This window comes from Grampus griseus (genome assembly GCF_964374135.1).
Source record: "Grampus griseus genome assembly, chromosome: 14".
NCBI classification, from domain to species: domain Eukaryota; kingdom Metazoa; phylum Chordata; class Mammalia; order Artiodactyla; family Delphinidae; genus Grampus; species Grampus griseus.
Window position 1 is genome coordinate 74,582,625 of NC_139008.1, and position 19,292 is coordinate 74,601,916.

The 19,292-nt window shown below is 40.2% G+C and overlaps 1 pseudogene across 1 annotated transcript in view; it reads right to left on the reverse strand.

The window, feature by feature from the left end:
* Positions 1-239: 239 nt before the first annotated feature.
* Positions 240-19,292, reverse strand: part of LOC309832777 (thyrotropin-releasing hormone receptor-like) — a 45,605-nt pseudogene continuing 26,552 nt past the window's right edge. Inside the window, exons 3-5 of the transcript in view lie at positions 11,827-11,953; positions 2,421-2,485; positions 240-275 (exon numbers count right to left, since the gene is read on the reverse strand). The product of the transcript in view is annotated as a thyrotropin-releasing hormone receptor-like (transcript). The remainder of the gene's footprint in view (positions 276-2,420; positions 2,486-11,826; positions 11,954-19,292) is intronic.

The following is a 19,292-nucleotide window of genomic DNA, read 5'->3' on the forward strand; positions in this document are numbered from 1 at the left end:
TGTTCCCTGTAGAGTCTCTCCATCTAGGAGTTAAGGCAAATGATTTAGGGGTGAGGTTGGTGAGTAGTGGGGTTGAGGGGGGAATGCCACAGAGATCTGCAGTGGTGCATAACCTAAGGCTAGCAATTCTACCCATTGCACCTTTCAGATCTGCTTTCACCCTCTTGTAACCTATGGAGCACATACAACAACAAAATGCCCTCATTTCTTCTCTAAGAGGGAAGATATAAGTCAGTCTTTCAAGGTGGTAGCTGTTCATTGAAGCAGGGCAGTGCCTGGGGACAGAGAGAGTGAGGGGGTGACAGGTGTGGAAGAAGAGTACGGTGTAGGGTGTGGCTATGGATCTGAGCAATGCTTAAATCGAATCACATAAAGTATCAAGTTCTTTCCATTTAGTGATGAAGTTACTTAAGGCTAAAAAATTTCCTTTGAATTTTTTTCTATCTCCTGTAAGTTTTCCAATGAAGAATTCTCCATTTCTTCGTTTTCTAGATAATTTGTAATTTCATTTTTCTTTCCTTTGATTCAAGTGTTCCCAAACAGTGTGTTTCTTAGATTTAATTTCCATGTAGTTAGCATATTTTGGTGACTTTAAAAACTATTTACTTCATTTTTATTGAATGATGAGCAGAGATGATAGCCTATGAAATATCTAATTTATTGAATTTTTCAAGATTTTCCTTATAGCCAAGTGGATGATAAATTTTAGTAAATGCTCATGTATGTATAAAAATGTACATTCTGTATTTGAAGAAACATTTATTTATTTGAGTTTGTAGATTGCCCTTATTCTTAAGTGATACATGCTTATGAGTGAAGGGTCACAATATTGGTAACTTATTTTCAAATGATTCAGAAAAAAATGTGTATATATGTATAAAAAGAGAGAGAGAAATAAAGCAAATACAGCAAAATCATAACAATTGGTGAATCTAAATGGTTCGTATAGAGATGTTTATTGTAGCATTCTTCTGCCTTTTCTGGGGATTTGAAATTTTACAAAATATAAAGGTGAAAATAAAATCCCTTTACTCTATTTTTAATAGGTGTCTCAGTGGGACCAAAATTAGACTTGAATATTCCATCTGCTATCTTTCCCTGGGACCTCTTCATTATTTTAAATCTTTTATTTGTTTTTCTAATAAAGTTATTTAAATCTGTAATTCTTCCTTTGAATTTTTGTTTGGTCACACTTCAAAGATTTTGATATTTTGTGTTCTCATTGTTATTCATTAAAATAATTTATAATTTCTATTCTGATTTTCTCTCTAACCTGATGGTAGCTAAAAGAGTGAATTTTGGATATTCGTGTCTATAGGGATCTTGGTGGTGGTGAGGTTTTTGTTTTTTCTTTGGCTATTCTTGTTGATGTGTTCTGGTTTCATTGCATTATAGTCTGTGAAATGGCCTATAGTATTTCTGCCTTTTGACTACAGTAAGTTCCCTACATACGAATGAGTTCCATTCTGAGAGCAAGTTCATAAGTCTAATTTGTTCGTAAGTCCAGCAAAGTTAGCTTACATACCCAGCTAACACAATTGGCTATACAGCACTGTAATGTAATAGGTTTATAATACTTTTCACACAAATAGTACATAAAAAACAAACACAAAAAATAAAACATTTTTAATCTTACAGTACAGTACCTTGAAAAGTACAGTAGTACAGCACAACAGCTGGCATACAGGGGCTGGCTTCAAGTGAACGGGCAAGAAGAATTACTGAGGAAGGTGAGCTGCAATTTCACTCATGCCTGATGCTGATGGAACGCATGTTCACATCTTTGAAAGTTCTCAACTTGAAGGTTCGTATGTAGGGGACTTACTGTATACGGAAGTGTCCTATGAATTCTGGGTAAACAGTTGCTTGAATACATCCTTGCTGCCCTCATCTTTCAATTTAAAACCAGCTACTGAACATTTTTTGAGGCCAGCAGCTTTTTTGTTTTTGAGGCCAGCATTTTTTGAGGTTTTAGGGTAGAAGCAAGATCTAGTGATCTCTGGGGGCTAGTCTGAGTTCAGTGAGAGCCGGGCCACCAGAGGCCCAGGACCCAGTAGGGACGGTCAGAAGGAAAGAGGTAACATCTGGGAACACTTGACTTATGCAAATCCAAGAACTTCCTGAGGGAGCTGTGTGCCTGCCCCTGTGAGTACTCTTCAGTCTTACTGCTCCAGTGCTCAGAAAGCCGAGGGGGAGTAAATCGGTGTGCTCAATCCTTTCTACCCTGGGAAAATGCCAGATGAGGAGACGAAGGAGCAGAGGGAGTCCTTCTGGGACCAGCGACCCACCAGCCGGAGCACTGCTGACCCAGAAGAGCAAAGACTGCTGGGCGGTCCATGACTCAAGAGCCTGACCTGCCGCAGATCCCCAGCAGCTGAACACGCACCCCGGGGAGTCAGCGAAGGAAAATACCAACGTACCTGCGGGGTCTTCGAAATGAGAAAGAGAGAGAACTGGTGTATCACAGAGAACAGCCAGTACAAACCTACAGGAGAAGAGAGAAGGTAATCTGAACAGAAACTGACGATGAAAATGACACCCGAAGGATCCACAGATACAGTGTGACGTGCATGCGTGCACACACACACACACACAAACACACACACACTCATGTTCTGGATTGAAGGAAAATCTCATATTCAGACTAAACATTTCAGGAGATGAATCAAAGGAGAGGAAGGTTACTGGTGCAACTGGATGTGGAATACCAAATGAAGAAATAAAACACATATCAAAAATTTAAAGAGATGGAAATGATGAGGTGAAATCAGAGAGGTTGGGGGGATGATGGAGGCAACCAAATACCTGTCTATTTGAATTATTCAATATTGGAATTATTATTGGAAAAACGGAAATTCATCAAATGGAGGAAGTGGAAGGCAGGCAATAACGAAACAAAACAATGGAGGAAATTTTCCCTGAAATTTTTCCAACAAAGACCTGATCAGAAGATTTTAAGGGGTCACTGAATTCCAAACAGAGCTTCTCCCCACCCCCCCCCAAAAACGAACACCAAGTATACATATAAAGCTTACCAACCTCCAGAGAGGGAAAATAAGTAACTTACAATGAAAATCAGTGAGGCTGGCATTGGACTTCTCATCTGCAATACTGGAAGTAAATGATGATGTAATAATATCTACAGACTTTTGAGGGGAAAAGGGAATCCTAAAGGAAGACTAATAATAATACGGGACTATAAATACTGAAGGATCTCAGCCTGATACTTGGGGAGGGGCAGGTGGAGAGGAAAAAATTAAAGCATTTAAATCTCTTTGGGGCTTGGGGAGCATGATGTAAAAGAATTACAATCTGTCATCTTTTTTTTTTTTTTTTTTTTGCGTTACGCGTGCCTCTCACTGTTGTGGCCTCTCCCATTGCGGAGCACAGGCTCCAGACACGCAGGCTCAGCGGCCATGGCTCACGGGCCCAGCCGCTCCGTGGCATGTGGGGTTTTCCCGGACTGGGGCACGAACCCGTGTCCCCTGCCTCGGCAGGCGGACTCTCAACCACTGCGCCACCAGGGAAGCCCAATCGGTCATCTTAATGTGAAGAAATAGATGGTGTTTTTCATATAATGGAAGATTATATAATTGTGATTATGTATTTTTTTTCTGAATATGAAAAAGAAAAGGTAATTGCTAGCTCTATAGAACACCAAAATCTGAAAGAAAAACAGAGGGAATTCCCTGGCTGTCCAGTGGTTAGGACTCCATGTTCTCACTGCCAAGGGCCCGCATTCAATCCCTGGTTGGGGAATTAAGATTCCACAAGCTGTGAGGCCCAGCCAAAGAAACCCCAAACAACAACTACAAAAAACCCTCATTAAACTGTATACTTAATATGTGTGTAATTTGTTGTATGTAAATTATACTTTAAAAAAAATAAAAGAAAAACAGATAATAAATGGCCATATTATCAAGCCAGAAAAACAAGAAAAAGGAAGAGAAATAACAAAGTAAATAAATAGTAAGCTCGAATAAAATGGAAGGAATAAAATAAAATATATCCATTTTTACAGTAATCTCAAAGGGACTGAATTGTCCTATTAAAACGCAAGGTGTGCTAAATAGGATTAGAGAACAAAACCCAGGCATATGCTACTGTTAGGAATCCTGTATCAGCCAGAAATGCGTGCAACAGAAACCTGAATCACAGTGGCTTAAACATATGAGAAATTTGTTTTTCCTTGTGTAACAAGAGGTAGGCGCAGAGCTAGGGCAGCTGCTCAGAAAAGCTCTAATCTCTACTGTCAATTCTAGATTCCCCTCACCCTTGGCACCTCTGCTGGATATGGTGGCTTACCTGGTGGTGTGACCTTCAACCCTCATTCCTAAGGGATCTGAGCCCTTCCTGGTAACTATGCTGTTCTCAGTTTGAGGCCATGATGGATGGATATGTCCATCTACCATCAAAATTGGGCACCTCCTCCATATACCAAGCTCAGGCTTCTTCCTCCTCTGTCAACTGGTCATAAGGGACCCACTTCCCACTGCATACAGCCATAAGTTTTTTTTTTTTTCTTTTGGCAGTGCCAAGTGGCTTGCAGGACCTTAGTTCCCTCACCAGGGATTGAACCCGGGCCCCCAGCACTGGAAGCGTGGAGTCCTAGCCACTGGACAGCCAGGGAATTCCCTCAGCCATAGGTTTAAGCCAAGGAGCAGGCAACAGGTGGATGAAATGGGGGTCAGGGTTGCTTACTCACTCAGCTTGCTTGTGCCATCTGGCCCTCCTCTGCTCAATCTTGGCAACTCCGGTGGGAGGGTGAGGGCATGCGGCATCTCTGAAGAAGTCCTCCCAGGAGAGACTCCTTTTGAATCACTGAAAGTGGTGTCTCTCAGAGGAGTCAGAAAGGGGCAGAGGGACATTCTGAACAATGACAAGACCTCCAGTTAGGAATTGTTGAGGTTGGACACTGCCATGGCAGTCCCCAAATTATAGGAGAAAGAATTATGCTACGTGTCCCTAACTTCAGGTGTGGTACAATGATGGCATCTTCTCTTCATTCATCTCCCCTTATTCCAGTGTTTCCCAACCTTTATTTTTTTAAGTTATAGCTCCTCCAAGGGGACTTTTTAGATATTATTTTTCCTAATTGTCCTCCCCATAAAAATTTAATACCACAGATATACTGCAGATCTATTTATGTAATATGGTCCTTTGAGGGCCACAAACCATTGTAATAGCTAAGAATTTTTTCAGGCTTCAAGAACAAAGTTTCACCCCCTTGGGAGCAATATTGCCCCTGTTGAGAATGCATGTCTATTCCGTTAAGAAAAAACTAAAGCAGGCAGGAAAAAAGCAGTATTATAATTTAAATTATCTGGTATGTTTCTTTGACAGAAACGCAGTGACACACGTAACTGTGAAAAATGTCTCCCCAGCACTGTGCATTAATGTGGGTTAATGAAAATGGGTGGCTGAAATGAGAGTGGGGATTGGAAGGCAGACCGCTTTCAGCCGGAGCAGAGACGTGGTGGAGTCTTTCATGTGCGACTAGAGCCCTCTGCTGGCCATTTTGGGAACATACCCTAGTAAATTTAATGTAGCCCATTCATTTACCTTTTATTTCCCCAGCATCCCTAACGTGTCATTGATGAGCTCTAGGCTTGGGTTTGAGGCTCAGCAAGGTTTAATAACCTTATGAGAAAAGGTTATTAAAGCCAGAACCACACAGTGGTAAGTGGTAAAGCTGGCATTCAAAGTCAGGTTTGTCTGAATCCAAAGCCCATACTTTCCTCCTCAGGAGGTTGAGTTTCATTTATTTATTCACCTATAGCTGTCCAACTGCTCCAGCACCATTTGTTGAAGTCTATTCTCCTCCACTGAGTTCATTCTGCACCTTTGTAAAAAACCAGTTGGGCATATTTGTGTGGGTCTATTTCCCAAATAAAGCTTCCTCCCTAATTGTAAGCCCCTCCATCCTCCATAGATGTAACTGCTATCCTAGATTTTCTGTTAACCAGCCACTGGCTTTCCTTTGTAGTTTTACTGCTTATATATGTATCCCTCAACAGTGTACTGTTGAATTCTTTGTTTTTGAACTTTATATAAATGCAATAATATGGTATTCATATTTTTTTTTATTAAACATTATTGTTTTAAGATAACAATCATGATGTGTATAACTGAGCTTCATTTTCATTGGTGTATGTTATTCCCATTGTATAAACATACCAATATTCATCTAGTCTATTGTTAATGGACATTTGCTACTTTCTCTTTTTTTCAATTGTCATTACAAAACCCTGAAAGGTTGCAATGAACCTTCTTGTACATGTTTGTTGGTGCAGATGTGCAAGAGTTTCTTTAGGGCAAGGTTTTCCTGTGATGGAGTTGCTGGCATCCTGGATGAGCCCCTTCTCCTGTCCTTTCTCTGACATGGTGCAGGGTATTGCATATCTTTGGTCCTCCCACACACTAAATGCCTGAAGCACCCTCAGTCATAGTGACAACGAATCACCCCAGTATTTCCAAACACCCTTTAGAACGCCCAGTTGTTTTAGGGTATGTATCTAGAAGTACAATTGTTGAGGCACACATTATGTCACTGTTCAATTTTCACTTACATACTGTATTGTTGAGATTCAGAGAGAGGTGGGTTCCCTATGTAAATCCAACATACACGTAATTCATGTTATATAACACACTCATGCACTATATACCTATCCATATACTTCAGAAGGTCTTCACATATATATTTAACACTGCTGTGCCAATGACCTTAACTTATTCCCGACAAAAGCTCCACTTTCACATTCTATTAAGAACTGAATATTTTATTATCTTTTTTTGTAACAAGTTTGGTATCACATCTGAAATACGACTTCTATTTCCACAAGAACATTTTCCCACAAGAACATTTTTATCCATATCCCTTAAAATAATACATTTGCCCTCCATATTTTTGAATACTTCTTGAGAGCTTTCACACAATCAAAGCATACATAGAGAGCTCCTATTTCGCTCCTATGTTACTTCTGTAATTCCAATTAGCTCTAACCTGTTGATAAAGACTTTCCTACATGTGTTGACATCTAAGCGGTTCTGTCCTATGATTTTGCTGATGTTCAATGGCTATGAACTGCAGAGGATGGCTTCTGCACGTGGAGAGTGTTGGTGGGAGTTTTCTTCTTATGTTTTTTTCTTTGATGTTTGGTGAGGGCTGACCTCTGGCTGAAGGTTTTTCTACATTCATTACATTCATAGGGTTTTTCCCCTGTGTGAATTCTCTGATGTTTTGTGAGGGCTGACTTTTCATAGAAGGTTTTCCCACATTCGGGACATCTGTAGGGTTTCTCTCCTGTATGAGTTCTCTGATGTACAATGAGGTTGGATTTCACGCAGAAAGATTTCCAGCATTCATTACATTTATAGGGTTTCTCTCCTGTGTGGGTCCTTTGATGTTGAGTAAGGTTTGACTTAACACAGAAGGTTTTCCCACATTCATTACATTTATAGGGTTTCTCTCCCGTGTGAGTTCTCTGATGTACGGTGAGGGCTGACTTCTGACAGAAGGATTTTCCACATTCACGACATTTGTAGGGTTTTTCTCCTGTGTGAGTTCTCTGATGCTCAGTGAGGTTGGACTTTACAAAAAAGGACTTCCCACATTCACTACATTCATAGGGCTTTTTTCCTGTGTGCACACTCTGATGTTGAGAAAGGTCTGTTTTCTTAGGGAAGCTGTCCCCACATTTATTACAGTCATAGGTTTTCTTCCCTTTGTGAGCCCTCTGATTTTGAGTGAGGTGTGATTTCTTATTTAAGACCCTCCCACTTTCACTACACTCATTATTTGGTTCCCCCAAGCACATTCTCTGATGTTGACTGAGTTTCAACGTCTTGTGGGAGGATTTCTCACACTTACTACCTTTAAAGCTTTTCTTGCTCGTGTTAATTCTCTGCTTTAGAGCGAGGCAGGACTCCTTTTTCACAGCTTTCTCACTATCATTACACTTACTGGGTTTTTCCGTTGTGTGAGTTCTCAGATGTTGAGTCAGGTGTGGCTTTTTGTGGAAGGATTTCCCACACTGGTTACAGTCATAGATTTTCTCTTCTGTATCAGTTCGTTCATTTTGAGTGTGGGATGACTTCTGCAAGGCTTCCTCACTTCTGTTATACTCATCAGGTTTTCCTCCTGTGTGCATTCTCTGATGTTGAGTAAGGTTCGACTTCTCGCTAAAAGATTTCCCCAATTTGTTACATTCACAGTGAGCTCTCTGATGTGCACGTTTTGACTTCAAGCATGAGGATTTCCTATTTTTACTGGATTCGTGTGGTTTCCTTTCCTTAAGAGTTCTTGGACAAGCACCAAGCTTTAACTTTTGGAGGAAGGCTTGTCCATATTTGTTACCTTCAGAGGGTTTCTCTCTTGTATGAGCTCTCTTACATGCAACAAAGGCTGTTTTTCTGTGAAAAGCTTTCTCACAATGATTATATTCAAGACATTGCTCCAAAGCTGAATTCTTCTGACACTGAATAAAGTCCTCAATTTGTCTGTGGGATTTCCTCTTTTGATCATTTTCACTGGGCTTGTTCCCTGTATGGGTTTTCTCATTCACAGTAGTAAGGAATCCACATCCATTGAAATCATTAGATATTTTTCTCACACTGCTTCTATTACTAATAACTAATTCAAAAACACTTTTCAAGTTTGTTACAAATGGGTCACATTGATGGGATATTTTTTTTGAGGGCACTGGATTTGTGGTCATATTAAGTGTTTCTCTGAAGGTCTTATTTCTATCCTCAGTCAATGTTTTGTTGTTGATGAATAAACCTTGCCTCAAATACTTGTCTTCATTTTCTTGGTTTATCTCTTCCATGTTATTGGTTCTTTGGACTTATAGAAATATAAAAAATTAACATACAGTATAAATCTTAACACATTTCTTAAGGAATAGGCTTGTATACAAATGCCCTAAGTTAAGTTAATTCTTAGGTTTCAGACACAGTCTCCTGGGATGAAAGAACTTCTAAGCACATATTTATCCTACTCTTTTAGTTGGTACATGAAAACAAAAACAAAAATACATATTGCAGTAGAAAAAGGGAGAGAAAGCTGAAAATTAATACTAGAAGCTTCGGCTTGTTACAAAAATTACCTCAAAATGGATGGAGAGTTTGAAATAAAACACAAGGAGTGGTGAAGTGAGTCCAAAGGATGTCAGGAAAACAAGTGATCCAAGGATGGAGGGTATTAAAAGAATGGGGCAAAGATAAGGGACACTGAATAGGGAGACAAGGAAGACTAAAGGGTGATCAAGGGAAGGGTCAGGGCAAAGATAGAGGATAAGCCATGTTTGCATATCATTTGATTCTATCAGAGCTAATCAATAGTTATTTGTCTTGACTGACAACTCTACTTTTCCCTCTTTCAATCTGCTGACGTACTGTACCAAATGACTGTGCCCTGTCACAATACTAATTTTTAATTTCACTTTTAAAATACTGAAGTATAATTGATTTACAATATTGTGTTAATTTTAGGTGTACAGCAAAGTGATTCAGTTATGCATGTACATATGTATATACCTATATTCTTTTTTCGATTCTTTTCCATTATAGTTTAATACAAGATATTGAATATAGTTCCCTGTGCGATACAGTAAAACCTTGTTGTTTAATTCTACTTTCACATCATTTTTTATTCCTCTCTGATTTCTCTTTTTTTGTGAGAACTCAAGCACCTGGCTATTCGACTTGGTCTTAGGACCTTTATTAATCTTTGTCTTAAAATTTTTTGGCTATGAGTGATTATTATTATCTTCTACTATTTTCATTTTATGCAATAACATTGGTTATATGCTTAAAAACTTAAGACTTCTCTGTAGCAGATAAAACAAATAGAGGCCGATATGCTAGCAAGAAAAATCTGATATTGGATTTTCATACTTAGACTTTATACTAGATTTTTATACCTAAATTCACAACACATGTTCAACTGATCATCCCACAAGCCTACAGTATTGTCAGCTCCTATCAGACCAGGGTATTTAATTCCATCAATTGTGTGTTTCCAACAACAAATACACTCTCATGGTCTTCACTTAGCACATATTATGTCCTTAGCTCTACTCAGAACCTAGATATCCTTCAGAGTAATGCTACTATTCCACTGTTAAAAAAAAATCTCAACACTTTAAGTTCCATTTGTGGTAAAATCGCCAAGTAAATACTGTCTGCATAATATGTTCTAACTCTATTTCCACAGCTACGTTACTTTCTCTCTATTTCTGTGAACAAGCCTGACTTTAATTGCTTTTGGCAGTTTTTCCACTTTTTTTTAAAGTTTGGGATTTCAGCTGCCTCGAACCTATAAGAAAAATGGAATTGACATTAAATTTTTTTTCCTTGTGGCCTTTGGATAATTTGCAGGGGGAAAAAAGGGGCGATGCTGACTACATTTGCATCTGCATATTGGGAATTCACTCTTTCCTTCTAAAAAACACTTTTTTTCACGTGGCTCCTGGGAAACCCCTGACTCCTGATTCTCCCTCTACCATAGTGGGTGCTCCTTCTTGGTCTCTTTTGCTAGAGCCCTATGTCTCCGTGACCTCCAAATGTAATGCTCAAGGGTGCAGTCCCTGACCTCTTCTCTTACCTACTATCTTACTCAGAGTAGAATTCAGTCTTACCAGGCCTATAAAGCTTTGCCTCTAGCTAACTCTCTGACATCATCTGCTGTTTTCTCCTCACTGAACCCTCTCCGGTCCCACCAACTTCCCTGCTGTTCTCTGACTACACCAGGCATGCTCCTGTCTCACAGTCTTGGCATCTGCTGTTCCTTGATCTGGAATCTCTCAGATAACCCGTCGCTCACTCCATCCCTTCATTCAAGACTCCATTCTACTCTCCTGTTCAACTGTCCACCTCCTCAAAGGGGCCTTCCCTGACTTCCTTTTGAAAAAGGACTCCCTGTCGGTCTCCATCCCCTTCATCTGACTTTAATTTATCAGAGTATCAATTACTACCAGACATGTTACATATGGATCTGCTATTTGGATCTACTGACAGGAGCAGAGACTTTGCTTTGTATCTCCTGTGACTTAGAACATGACTGGTGCATAGCTGGTGCTTCGTAAATATTTATTGAATCAAATGATCCATCAACAAATGCATATTTACAGAACATTTGGCACAGGAGGGAACGTAAAGGATAGCCATTATTGCACAGAGAGAAAAACAGAGAAATAAAGGTCTAGGATGAGGAAGGCAGCAACTGGATTCTACAAAAACCAAGCGAATCTCTCTCTATAAAAGTCAAACAGAAAACAAAGAGCATTTATATATGAGAGTGATATATGGAGGCTTAATATCTAAGGTATGGTCGTCATCTGCCTTTAGTCACTCCTAAAAGTCTGGAGCCTCTAAAAGAGATTCCTAAAACCCATTTCAAAGATATTACCCCCTGAACTGGCCACTTTGGATCCAGTTTCCCCTGGCTGCCTTCCAGGTGACCGCATTAACTCACCTGGGTGGCTCTCACTTGGGAGTTGTCCCTTTAATATCCACGGTTCTTCTTCTTGTTCCAACTTGAGTATCAGCTCAGGTTTGGAAACACAGTGACCTGTTGTGGGAAACGACATGGGACTTGGCAAAGTTGCTTAGGAGTCAATCCCTTTGAAGAATCAGAAGGGAGAAGCTTTAGGAGCTGTAGAATGATGGGGACCCTTTCACTAGGGAGGTGAGAATACAATATCCTTTCAAGTTCCCTAAAAGGTTTTTGAATCCAAAACCTCATGTGCATGATGCGCCACAGTGACTTGGTTCCTAAGACAGGAAATGCATGCTGTTGGGAGCTGCACGGGAAGCTGGGCTTACCCAGGGACACCAGGTGCCCGTAGTTCTCCAGCATCACATCCCTGTACAGGAGCCTCTGAGCACGGTCCAGCAACTGCCACTCCTTCTGGGTGAAGTCCAATGATACATCCTCGAACAACACCGATCCCTGTAATAGCCCAAGGCTGCTCAGTCTGCAGTGCTCAAGACCAGATGGCACGGGAAATATGTAGAGGGTACTGATCCTACCGTATTCACTGTAAAGAGTTGCCCAGAAAATGTTATAAAGGTCGTCTACCACATACCTTCCATCATGTTATACAGGCAGACCCCAGAGATATTGCAGGTTTGGTTCCAGACTACTGCAATTGAGTCACACGAATTTTGGGGGGTTTCTCAGTGCATATAAACATTATATTTATGCTATTTACTAAGCGTGCAATAGCATTATATCTAAAAAAGCAATGTACATGCCTTAATTTAAAAACACTTTATTGCTTAAAAAATGCTAACAATCGAGCCTTCAGCAAGTTGTAATCTTTTTGCTGGTGGAGGGTCTAGCCGTGATGTTGGTGGCTGATCAGGGTGGTGGCTGCTGAGAGCTGAGGTGACCATGGCAATTTCTTAAAATAAGACAACAATTTTGCCACATTGATTGATTCTTCCTTTCATGAACGATTTCTCTTTAGCATGCAATGTTGTTTGATAGCATTTTACCCACAGTAGGACTTGTTTCAAAATTGGAGTCAATCCTCTTAAACCCTGCCACTGCTTTATCAACTAAGTATGTGTAATATTCTAAATCCTTTGTTGTCATTTCAACAATCTTTGCAGCATCTTTCCCAGGAGTAGATTCCATCTCAAGGAACCACTTTCTTTGCTCATCCAAAAGATGCAACTCCTCATCTGCTAAAGTTTTATCATGAGATGGCAGCAATTCAATCACATCTTCAGGCACCACTTCTAATTTTAATCCTATTGCTATTTCCACCACCTCTGAAGTTACTTCCTCCACTGAAGTCTTGAACTCCTCAAAGTCATCCTTGGGGGTTAGAATCAACTTCTTCCAAACTCTTGTTAATGTTGATATGTTGACTTCTTCCCATGAATCACAAATGTTCTTCATGGCATCTAGAATGGTAAATGCTTTCCAAAACGTTTTCAATTTATTTTGCCCAGATCCATCAGAGGAATACCCATCTACAGCAGCTATCACCTTATTTTCTTAATTAATTAATTAATTTATTTTTGGCTGCTTTGGGTCTTTGTTGCTGTGTGTGGGCTTTCTCTGGTTGCAGCGAGCAGGGAGTACTCTTTCATTGTGGTGACAGACTTCTCATTGTGGTGGCTTCTCTTGTTGCAGAGCACGGGCTGTAGGCACGCAGGCTTCAGTAGTTGTGGCACGCGGGCTCAGCAGTTGTGGCTCACGGGCTCTAGAGTGCAGGCTCAGTAGTTGTGGCACACGGGATTAGTTGCTCTGCGACATGTGGGATCTTTCTGGACCAGGGCTTGAACCTGTGTCCCCTGCATTGGCAGGCGGATTCTTAACCACTGCACCACCAGGGAAGCCCAGTTATCACCTTATGAAGTGTACTTCTTAAAGAAATTACTCCTTGCTCCATGAGCTGCACAATGCATGTTGTGTTAGCAGGCATGAGAACCACATTAATGTCATCGTCCATCTCCATCATAGCTACTGAGTGACCAGGTGCATTGTCAATGAGCAGTAATATTTTGAAAGGAATCTTTTTTTGGGGGGGCAGTGGGTCTCAACAGTGGGATTAAAATATTCAGAAAACCATGTTATAAACAGATGTGCTGGCATCCAGGCTTTGTTGTTCCATTTATAGAGCCCAGGCAGAGTAGATTTAGCATAATTCTTAAGGGTCCTAGGATTTTCAGAATGGTAAATGAGCATTGGCTTCAACTTCAAGTCACCAGCTGCATTAGCCACTAACAAGAGAGTCAGCCTGTCCTTTGAAGCCAGGCATTGACTTCTCCTCTCTAGCTATGAAAGTCCTAGATAGCAGCTTCCTGACCTCTCTCAGCCTTCATAATACTGAAGAGAGTTACGGTCTTTCTCTAGATTAGTCTTTGGCTTAAGGAAATGTGGCTGCTTTGATCTTCTATCCAGACCACTAAAACTTTCTCCGTATCAGCAATAAGGCTGTTTCGCTTTCTTATCATTTGCGTGTTCACTGAAGTAGCACTTTTAATTTCCTTCAAGAACTTTTCCTTTGCATTCACAACTTGGCTAACTGTTTCGCACAAAAGGCCTAGCTTTCAGCCTGTCTCAACTTTCAACATGCCTCCCTCGCTAAGCTTAATCATTTCTAGCTTTTGATTTTTAATGAGAAACATTCAACTGTTCCTTTCACTTGAACACTTAGAAGCCATCATAGGGCTATTAAGTGGCCTAATTTCAATAGTGTTGTATCTCAGGGGATAGGGAGGTCTAAGGAGAGGGAGAGAGATGGGGGAAGAGCTGGCAGTGAAGCAGTCAGAACACACAGAACATTTATAGATTAAGTTTGCCGTCTTATATGGGCAAAGTTCGTGGTGCCCCAAAACAATTATAATAGTAACATCAAAGATCACTGATCACAGATCACCCTAACAAATACAATAATAATGAAAAAGTTTGAAATATCACAAGAATTGCCAAAATGTGACACAGAGACACGAAGTGAGCAAATGCTGTTGTAAAAATGGCACCAATAGGCGCAGTGGTTGAGAGTTCGCCTGCCGATGCAGGGGACACGGGTTCGTGCCCTGGTCCAGGAAGATCCCACATGCCATGGAGTGGCTAGGCCCGTGAGCCATGGCCGCTAAGCCTGAGCATCCGGAGCCTGTGCTCCGCAACGGGAGAGGCCACAACAGTGAGAGAACCGCGTACCGCAAAAAAAAAAAAAAAAAAAAAAAAAAAATGGCACCAATAGATTTGCCTGATGCAGGGTTGCCACAAACCTTCAATTTGTAAAAAAAATGCAGTATCTGCAAAACTCAATAAAGCAAAGTACAATAAAATGAAGTCTGCCTGTATTTTGTTGGAGAAAGAGAAATCATACCAGAAATACTCTGCCTCTATCTTTAGTTGGTGATTCATAAAACAATTTGAGTTCCTCTACAGGCCTACAATTGTCCTAGCCATAGAGGATGCTAAGGTGAGACACTTGTCCTGTTTTTTGTTTTTTTAATTTATTTTATTGAAGTATAGTTGATTTACAATGTTGTGCTAATTTCTACTGTACAGCACAGTGATTCAGTTATACATATATATACATACTTTTTCATTCTTTTCTATTATGGTTTATCACAGGATATTGAATATACTTCCCTGTTCTATACAGTAGGACCTTGTTGTTTATCCATCCTATATATTAATAGTTTGCATCTGCTAACCCCGAACTCCCAATCCGTCCCTCCCCCCTCCCCCTCCCCCTTGGCAACCACAAGTCTGTTCTCTATGTCTGTGGGTCTGTTTCTGTTTTGCAGATAAGTTCATTTGTGTCATATTTTAGATTCCACATATAAGTGATATCACATGGTATTTGTCTTTCTCTTTCTGACTTAGTTCATTTAGTATGATAATCTCTAGGTCCATCCATGTTGATGCAAATGGCATGATTTCATTCTTTTTTACGGCTCAGTAGGATTCCATTGTATATGTGTGACACTGGTTCTGTCTTTAAGGAGTTTACAGAATGATGGGACTTTCTACATGAACATAGACATGCAGTAATAACTTACAGGAACCATGAAAAAATGTGTGTACGAGGTAGAGTGAGGTCACAAAGGGAGAGGAGGGTTAAATCTCAGTTTTTTCAGGGTATGCTTCACGGAGGAGAAAAAGATTTGTTTGCACAACCTAACGTCCTCTGCCTCCAAAAGTAGAGCAGGGAGAGTCATAAAAACACCAATATACTTCTCAGAGCAGAGGAAGTTTCTGGAAGATATAGAGTAGGAGGCAGATACTGGAGGCATTGTGCTCGCCCCTTAATGCAAACATAGAACGTGCAAAAGTCTCAAGTTCTGTTCAGAGCCCGGAGAGACCTCCCAGCTCAGCAGCAGCTGCAGCTGGAAGCCGAGATGGGCTCTGGGCTGAAGAACAGTGAACGTGAGTCACGGAAGGGCTGCCACACTCCTGACCCCCAGAAGGAGTGGGCTGAGGGTTAACACTCAGGAGAACGTTCCCTGTAAAAAGCAAGGAACTTCAACAAGGACTTGATGTATAGCACAGGGAACTCTACTCAACACTGTAATAACCTATATGGGACAAGAATCTGAAAAAGAATAGATGTATGTACATGTATAACTAAGTCACTTTGCTGTACACCTGAAACTAACACAACATTGTTAGTCAACTCTACTCCAGTATAAAGTAAAATTAAAAAAAAAAAAAAAAAAAAAGCAAGGAACTGCCTCTAGGTGTCTGCGTGAACTTTGCATCCAAAGAGAGGAGCAGGGTACTATGCTTAGTCCCCTGATTCGGTCACAGCTTTTGTTTTAAGGCAACTCTGGGGAGACAGACTATCATGCTCTGCTATCAGGTAAGGCACTACCCCTTTTGGCGGGTGGAAGGGGGTCCCCTCAAGCTTTGTCCCTCTCTGGAGAGCCTAAGTGAAGCCTGTTCTGTACACAGAACCCAATAATCCGTATAAGAGGCCCCAAGTCAGTCCTTTCGTTCAGAGGAAAATCTTGCCAAGGAAACAGACTTGTCGCGCATCACACATCGGCTGCCCACGTTGATCTAATGAGGTCTTTACCTTTCTCTTTACTTTGTGCATTTCCACAAAGCCCAAGGTAAGGGAGGAGTGTATCTCATTTGGATGAAACTACAGATGAAAATGTTCCTGCTGTTGGTAGAAAAATGTGTTCACATATGTGTTAAACACATCAAAGGTAATAATGGAATAAAAATAAAATGTAGACCTTCAAAACCAGTAGAAGAAGAGAGAAAGAAAATAAAATAAAACAGGAAAACGTTGGGAAATGAAAAGATGAGGAAGGACAATTGACAAGAAAGTTATTAAACGCAAAGCAACTCTTAGATGTCACTGAAAAATACTGAGTAATAAGTAAACAGCTCACCTGGGCTGTGTTCATTTTCTCCTGCTCCTGGAAAAGTTCAGAGAACTGTGAAGGCAGAGCTGAAGGAAAGGGAGGGAGCAAAGAAATTGTGAGAAATATGATCAACCTTGAAGGTCCTTATAGCAACTTGCCTAGAAATCCCCACGTATTAGCTGACAGTCACATGGTGGGAGATTGTCTCTGACCCTTCAGAAGGGGCAGGCATGCTGAGGGGACTCTTGCAACCCTGGTATAACCAGGGGGAGCTAAAAGAAGCAGGCTTTTCATGGTGGAGAGTAAATATTTTTTCCTTATTGGTTTCTTACAATTTATAGCCTTCTTTGATTTAATAGCAGACAATATATAAATATAAAAAATAATAAATATATATAAAATATAAATATATTTATATATATAATATATATATTATATATATAATATATATAAATATATAATATATATATATTTATATATATAAATAAATATATATAAAATATAAAATAAGGTAAGATCCAACTAAGAAAGACCTGGTTAAACCCAGATAGCAATAGCAAGCATGCCATGCTGTGCTTTTGGTTATTATTAAACCTGTTACATTTCTGAAGTTTTTGATGTCTGGGATTTACATTAAAATAATCCAGTAGAGGGCTTCCCTGGTGGCATACTGGTTAAGAATCCACCTGCCAAGACAGGGGACATGGGTTCGCGCCCTGGTCCGGGAAGATCCCACCTGCCGTGGAGCAGCTAAGCCTGTGCACCACAACTACCGAGCCTGCACTCTAGAGCCTGCGAGCCACAACTACTGAGCCCGTGCGCCTAGAGCCTGTGCTCCACAACGAGAGAAGCCACCACAAAGAGAAGCCCACGCACTGCAACGAAGAGTAGCCCCCGCTCACTGCAACTAGAGAAAGCCAGTGCGCAGGGGTGAAGACCCAACGCAGCTAAAAAAATTAAATTAATTAATTAATTAAAAAAAATAATAATCCAGTAGAAGAAGGTGGAGGGGGAAAGTGTATGCACGTGTGCGTACGTGCGTGCATGTTAGTGGCAGGGAGGATATATATGTTGATAATTGCTGAAGCTGTGACAAGTATATACAGTCATATTATTTTCTTTACTGTTGTATGTTTTGAATATTTCCATTTTAAAAAGTGTATAAAATGATGCAACAACCAAAACCTGACAGAAATTCTACTGATATTTTTAACTCCGTGAAGTTAAAGAATTAATAGGAACTTCTGACAACAGGGATAGGGGTGCTTTAACAAGTCTATTTTTTTTAAAAGGGATTTATTCTCCTTTGGTTCCAGTGTCTTCAAAGGATGTTTTACTAAGACACTTGTTTTGACTTAACTGAGATGCGGTGGGCAGAACAGTGGCTGGGGAGGCAGAGGCCCTGGACGCGCCTTTTGGTTCCACCACTTAGGAATAATACAAAGCTAGATTATAAGAATGTGGGTATAATAATATTAGTGATACCAACAATACTTGCATAGTGCTTACTATGTAACAGACATTGTTCTAAGTCCTTTACATATATTAACCTCATTTATTCCTTAAATGGAGCAAGATGAGGAATCTGGGAATAACATCTACACACCAGTGTATATAAAACAGATAAACAATAAGGACTTACTGTATAGCACAGGGAACTATACTCAATATTTTATAATAACCTATAATGGGAAAAGAATTTGAAAAAGAATATATATATGTATAACTGAATCACTCTGTTGTACACCTGAAACTAACACAACACTGTAAATCAACTATACTTCAATAAAAAAAAAATATAATAGAAAAAAACAAAGCAGAAATTAAAAATTTAACACACACCTACAAAATTGCAAGTCCATTTGTGTAAGCAATTTTCCCCAAATCTTCAAGAAAAACAATAATCTACAGAATACATGCCAGAAACAGAAAAATAAACTTCCCCAATTCAATCTGTATGGCTCCTATACTCTTGAGGCCAATGTCAGTTTAGGATAAGTGGAGAAAAAATTAGCCACTTGTTTCCCCGTATAAACTTAGATACAAAAATCCTAACAAGGATTAACAAACTAAATAAAGCAATTCAATTAAAAAAATTTTTTAAAGAGCAAGCTGTAGGTACTATTATTATCCCATTTTATAGATGAGGAAATCGAGAAGTTAAAGTAATGCTGTAGAGCTGGGCTTTGACCCCTGGCGGTGTGGCTCCAGAAACCCTGTATTTAACCCCACGCTAATTACTTCCTCAGGCCCCCAATTGAACTCCTGAAAACTCTTCCTGTACCTGGATAGTCAGGGATGGGGGGCGGGGCATATCTCTAAATTCATGTGATGGTGGGCGTGGCTTGAGGGCTGTGCAAAATCCCGGAAGAGGGGCTGGAGAATTAAGGGCATCTGGGAGGAGTGGAGAGAGTGCCTCCCTAGCCCTCCTCCCAGACATGTCC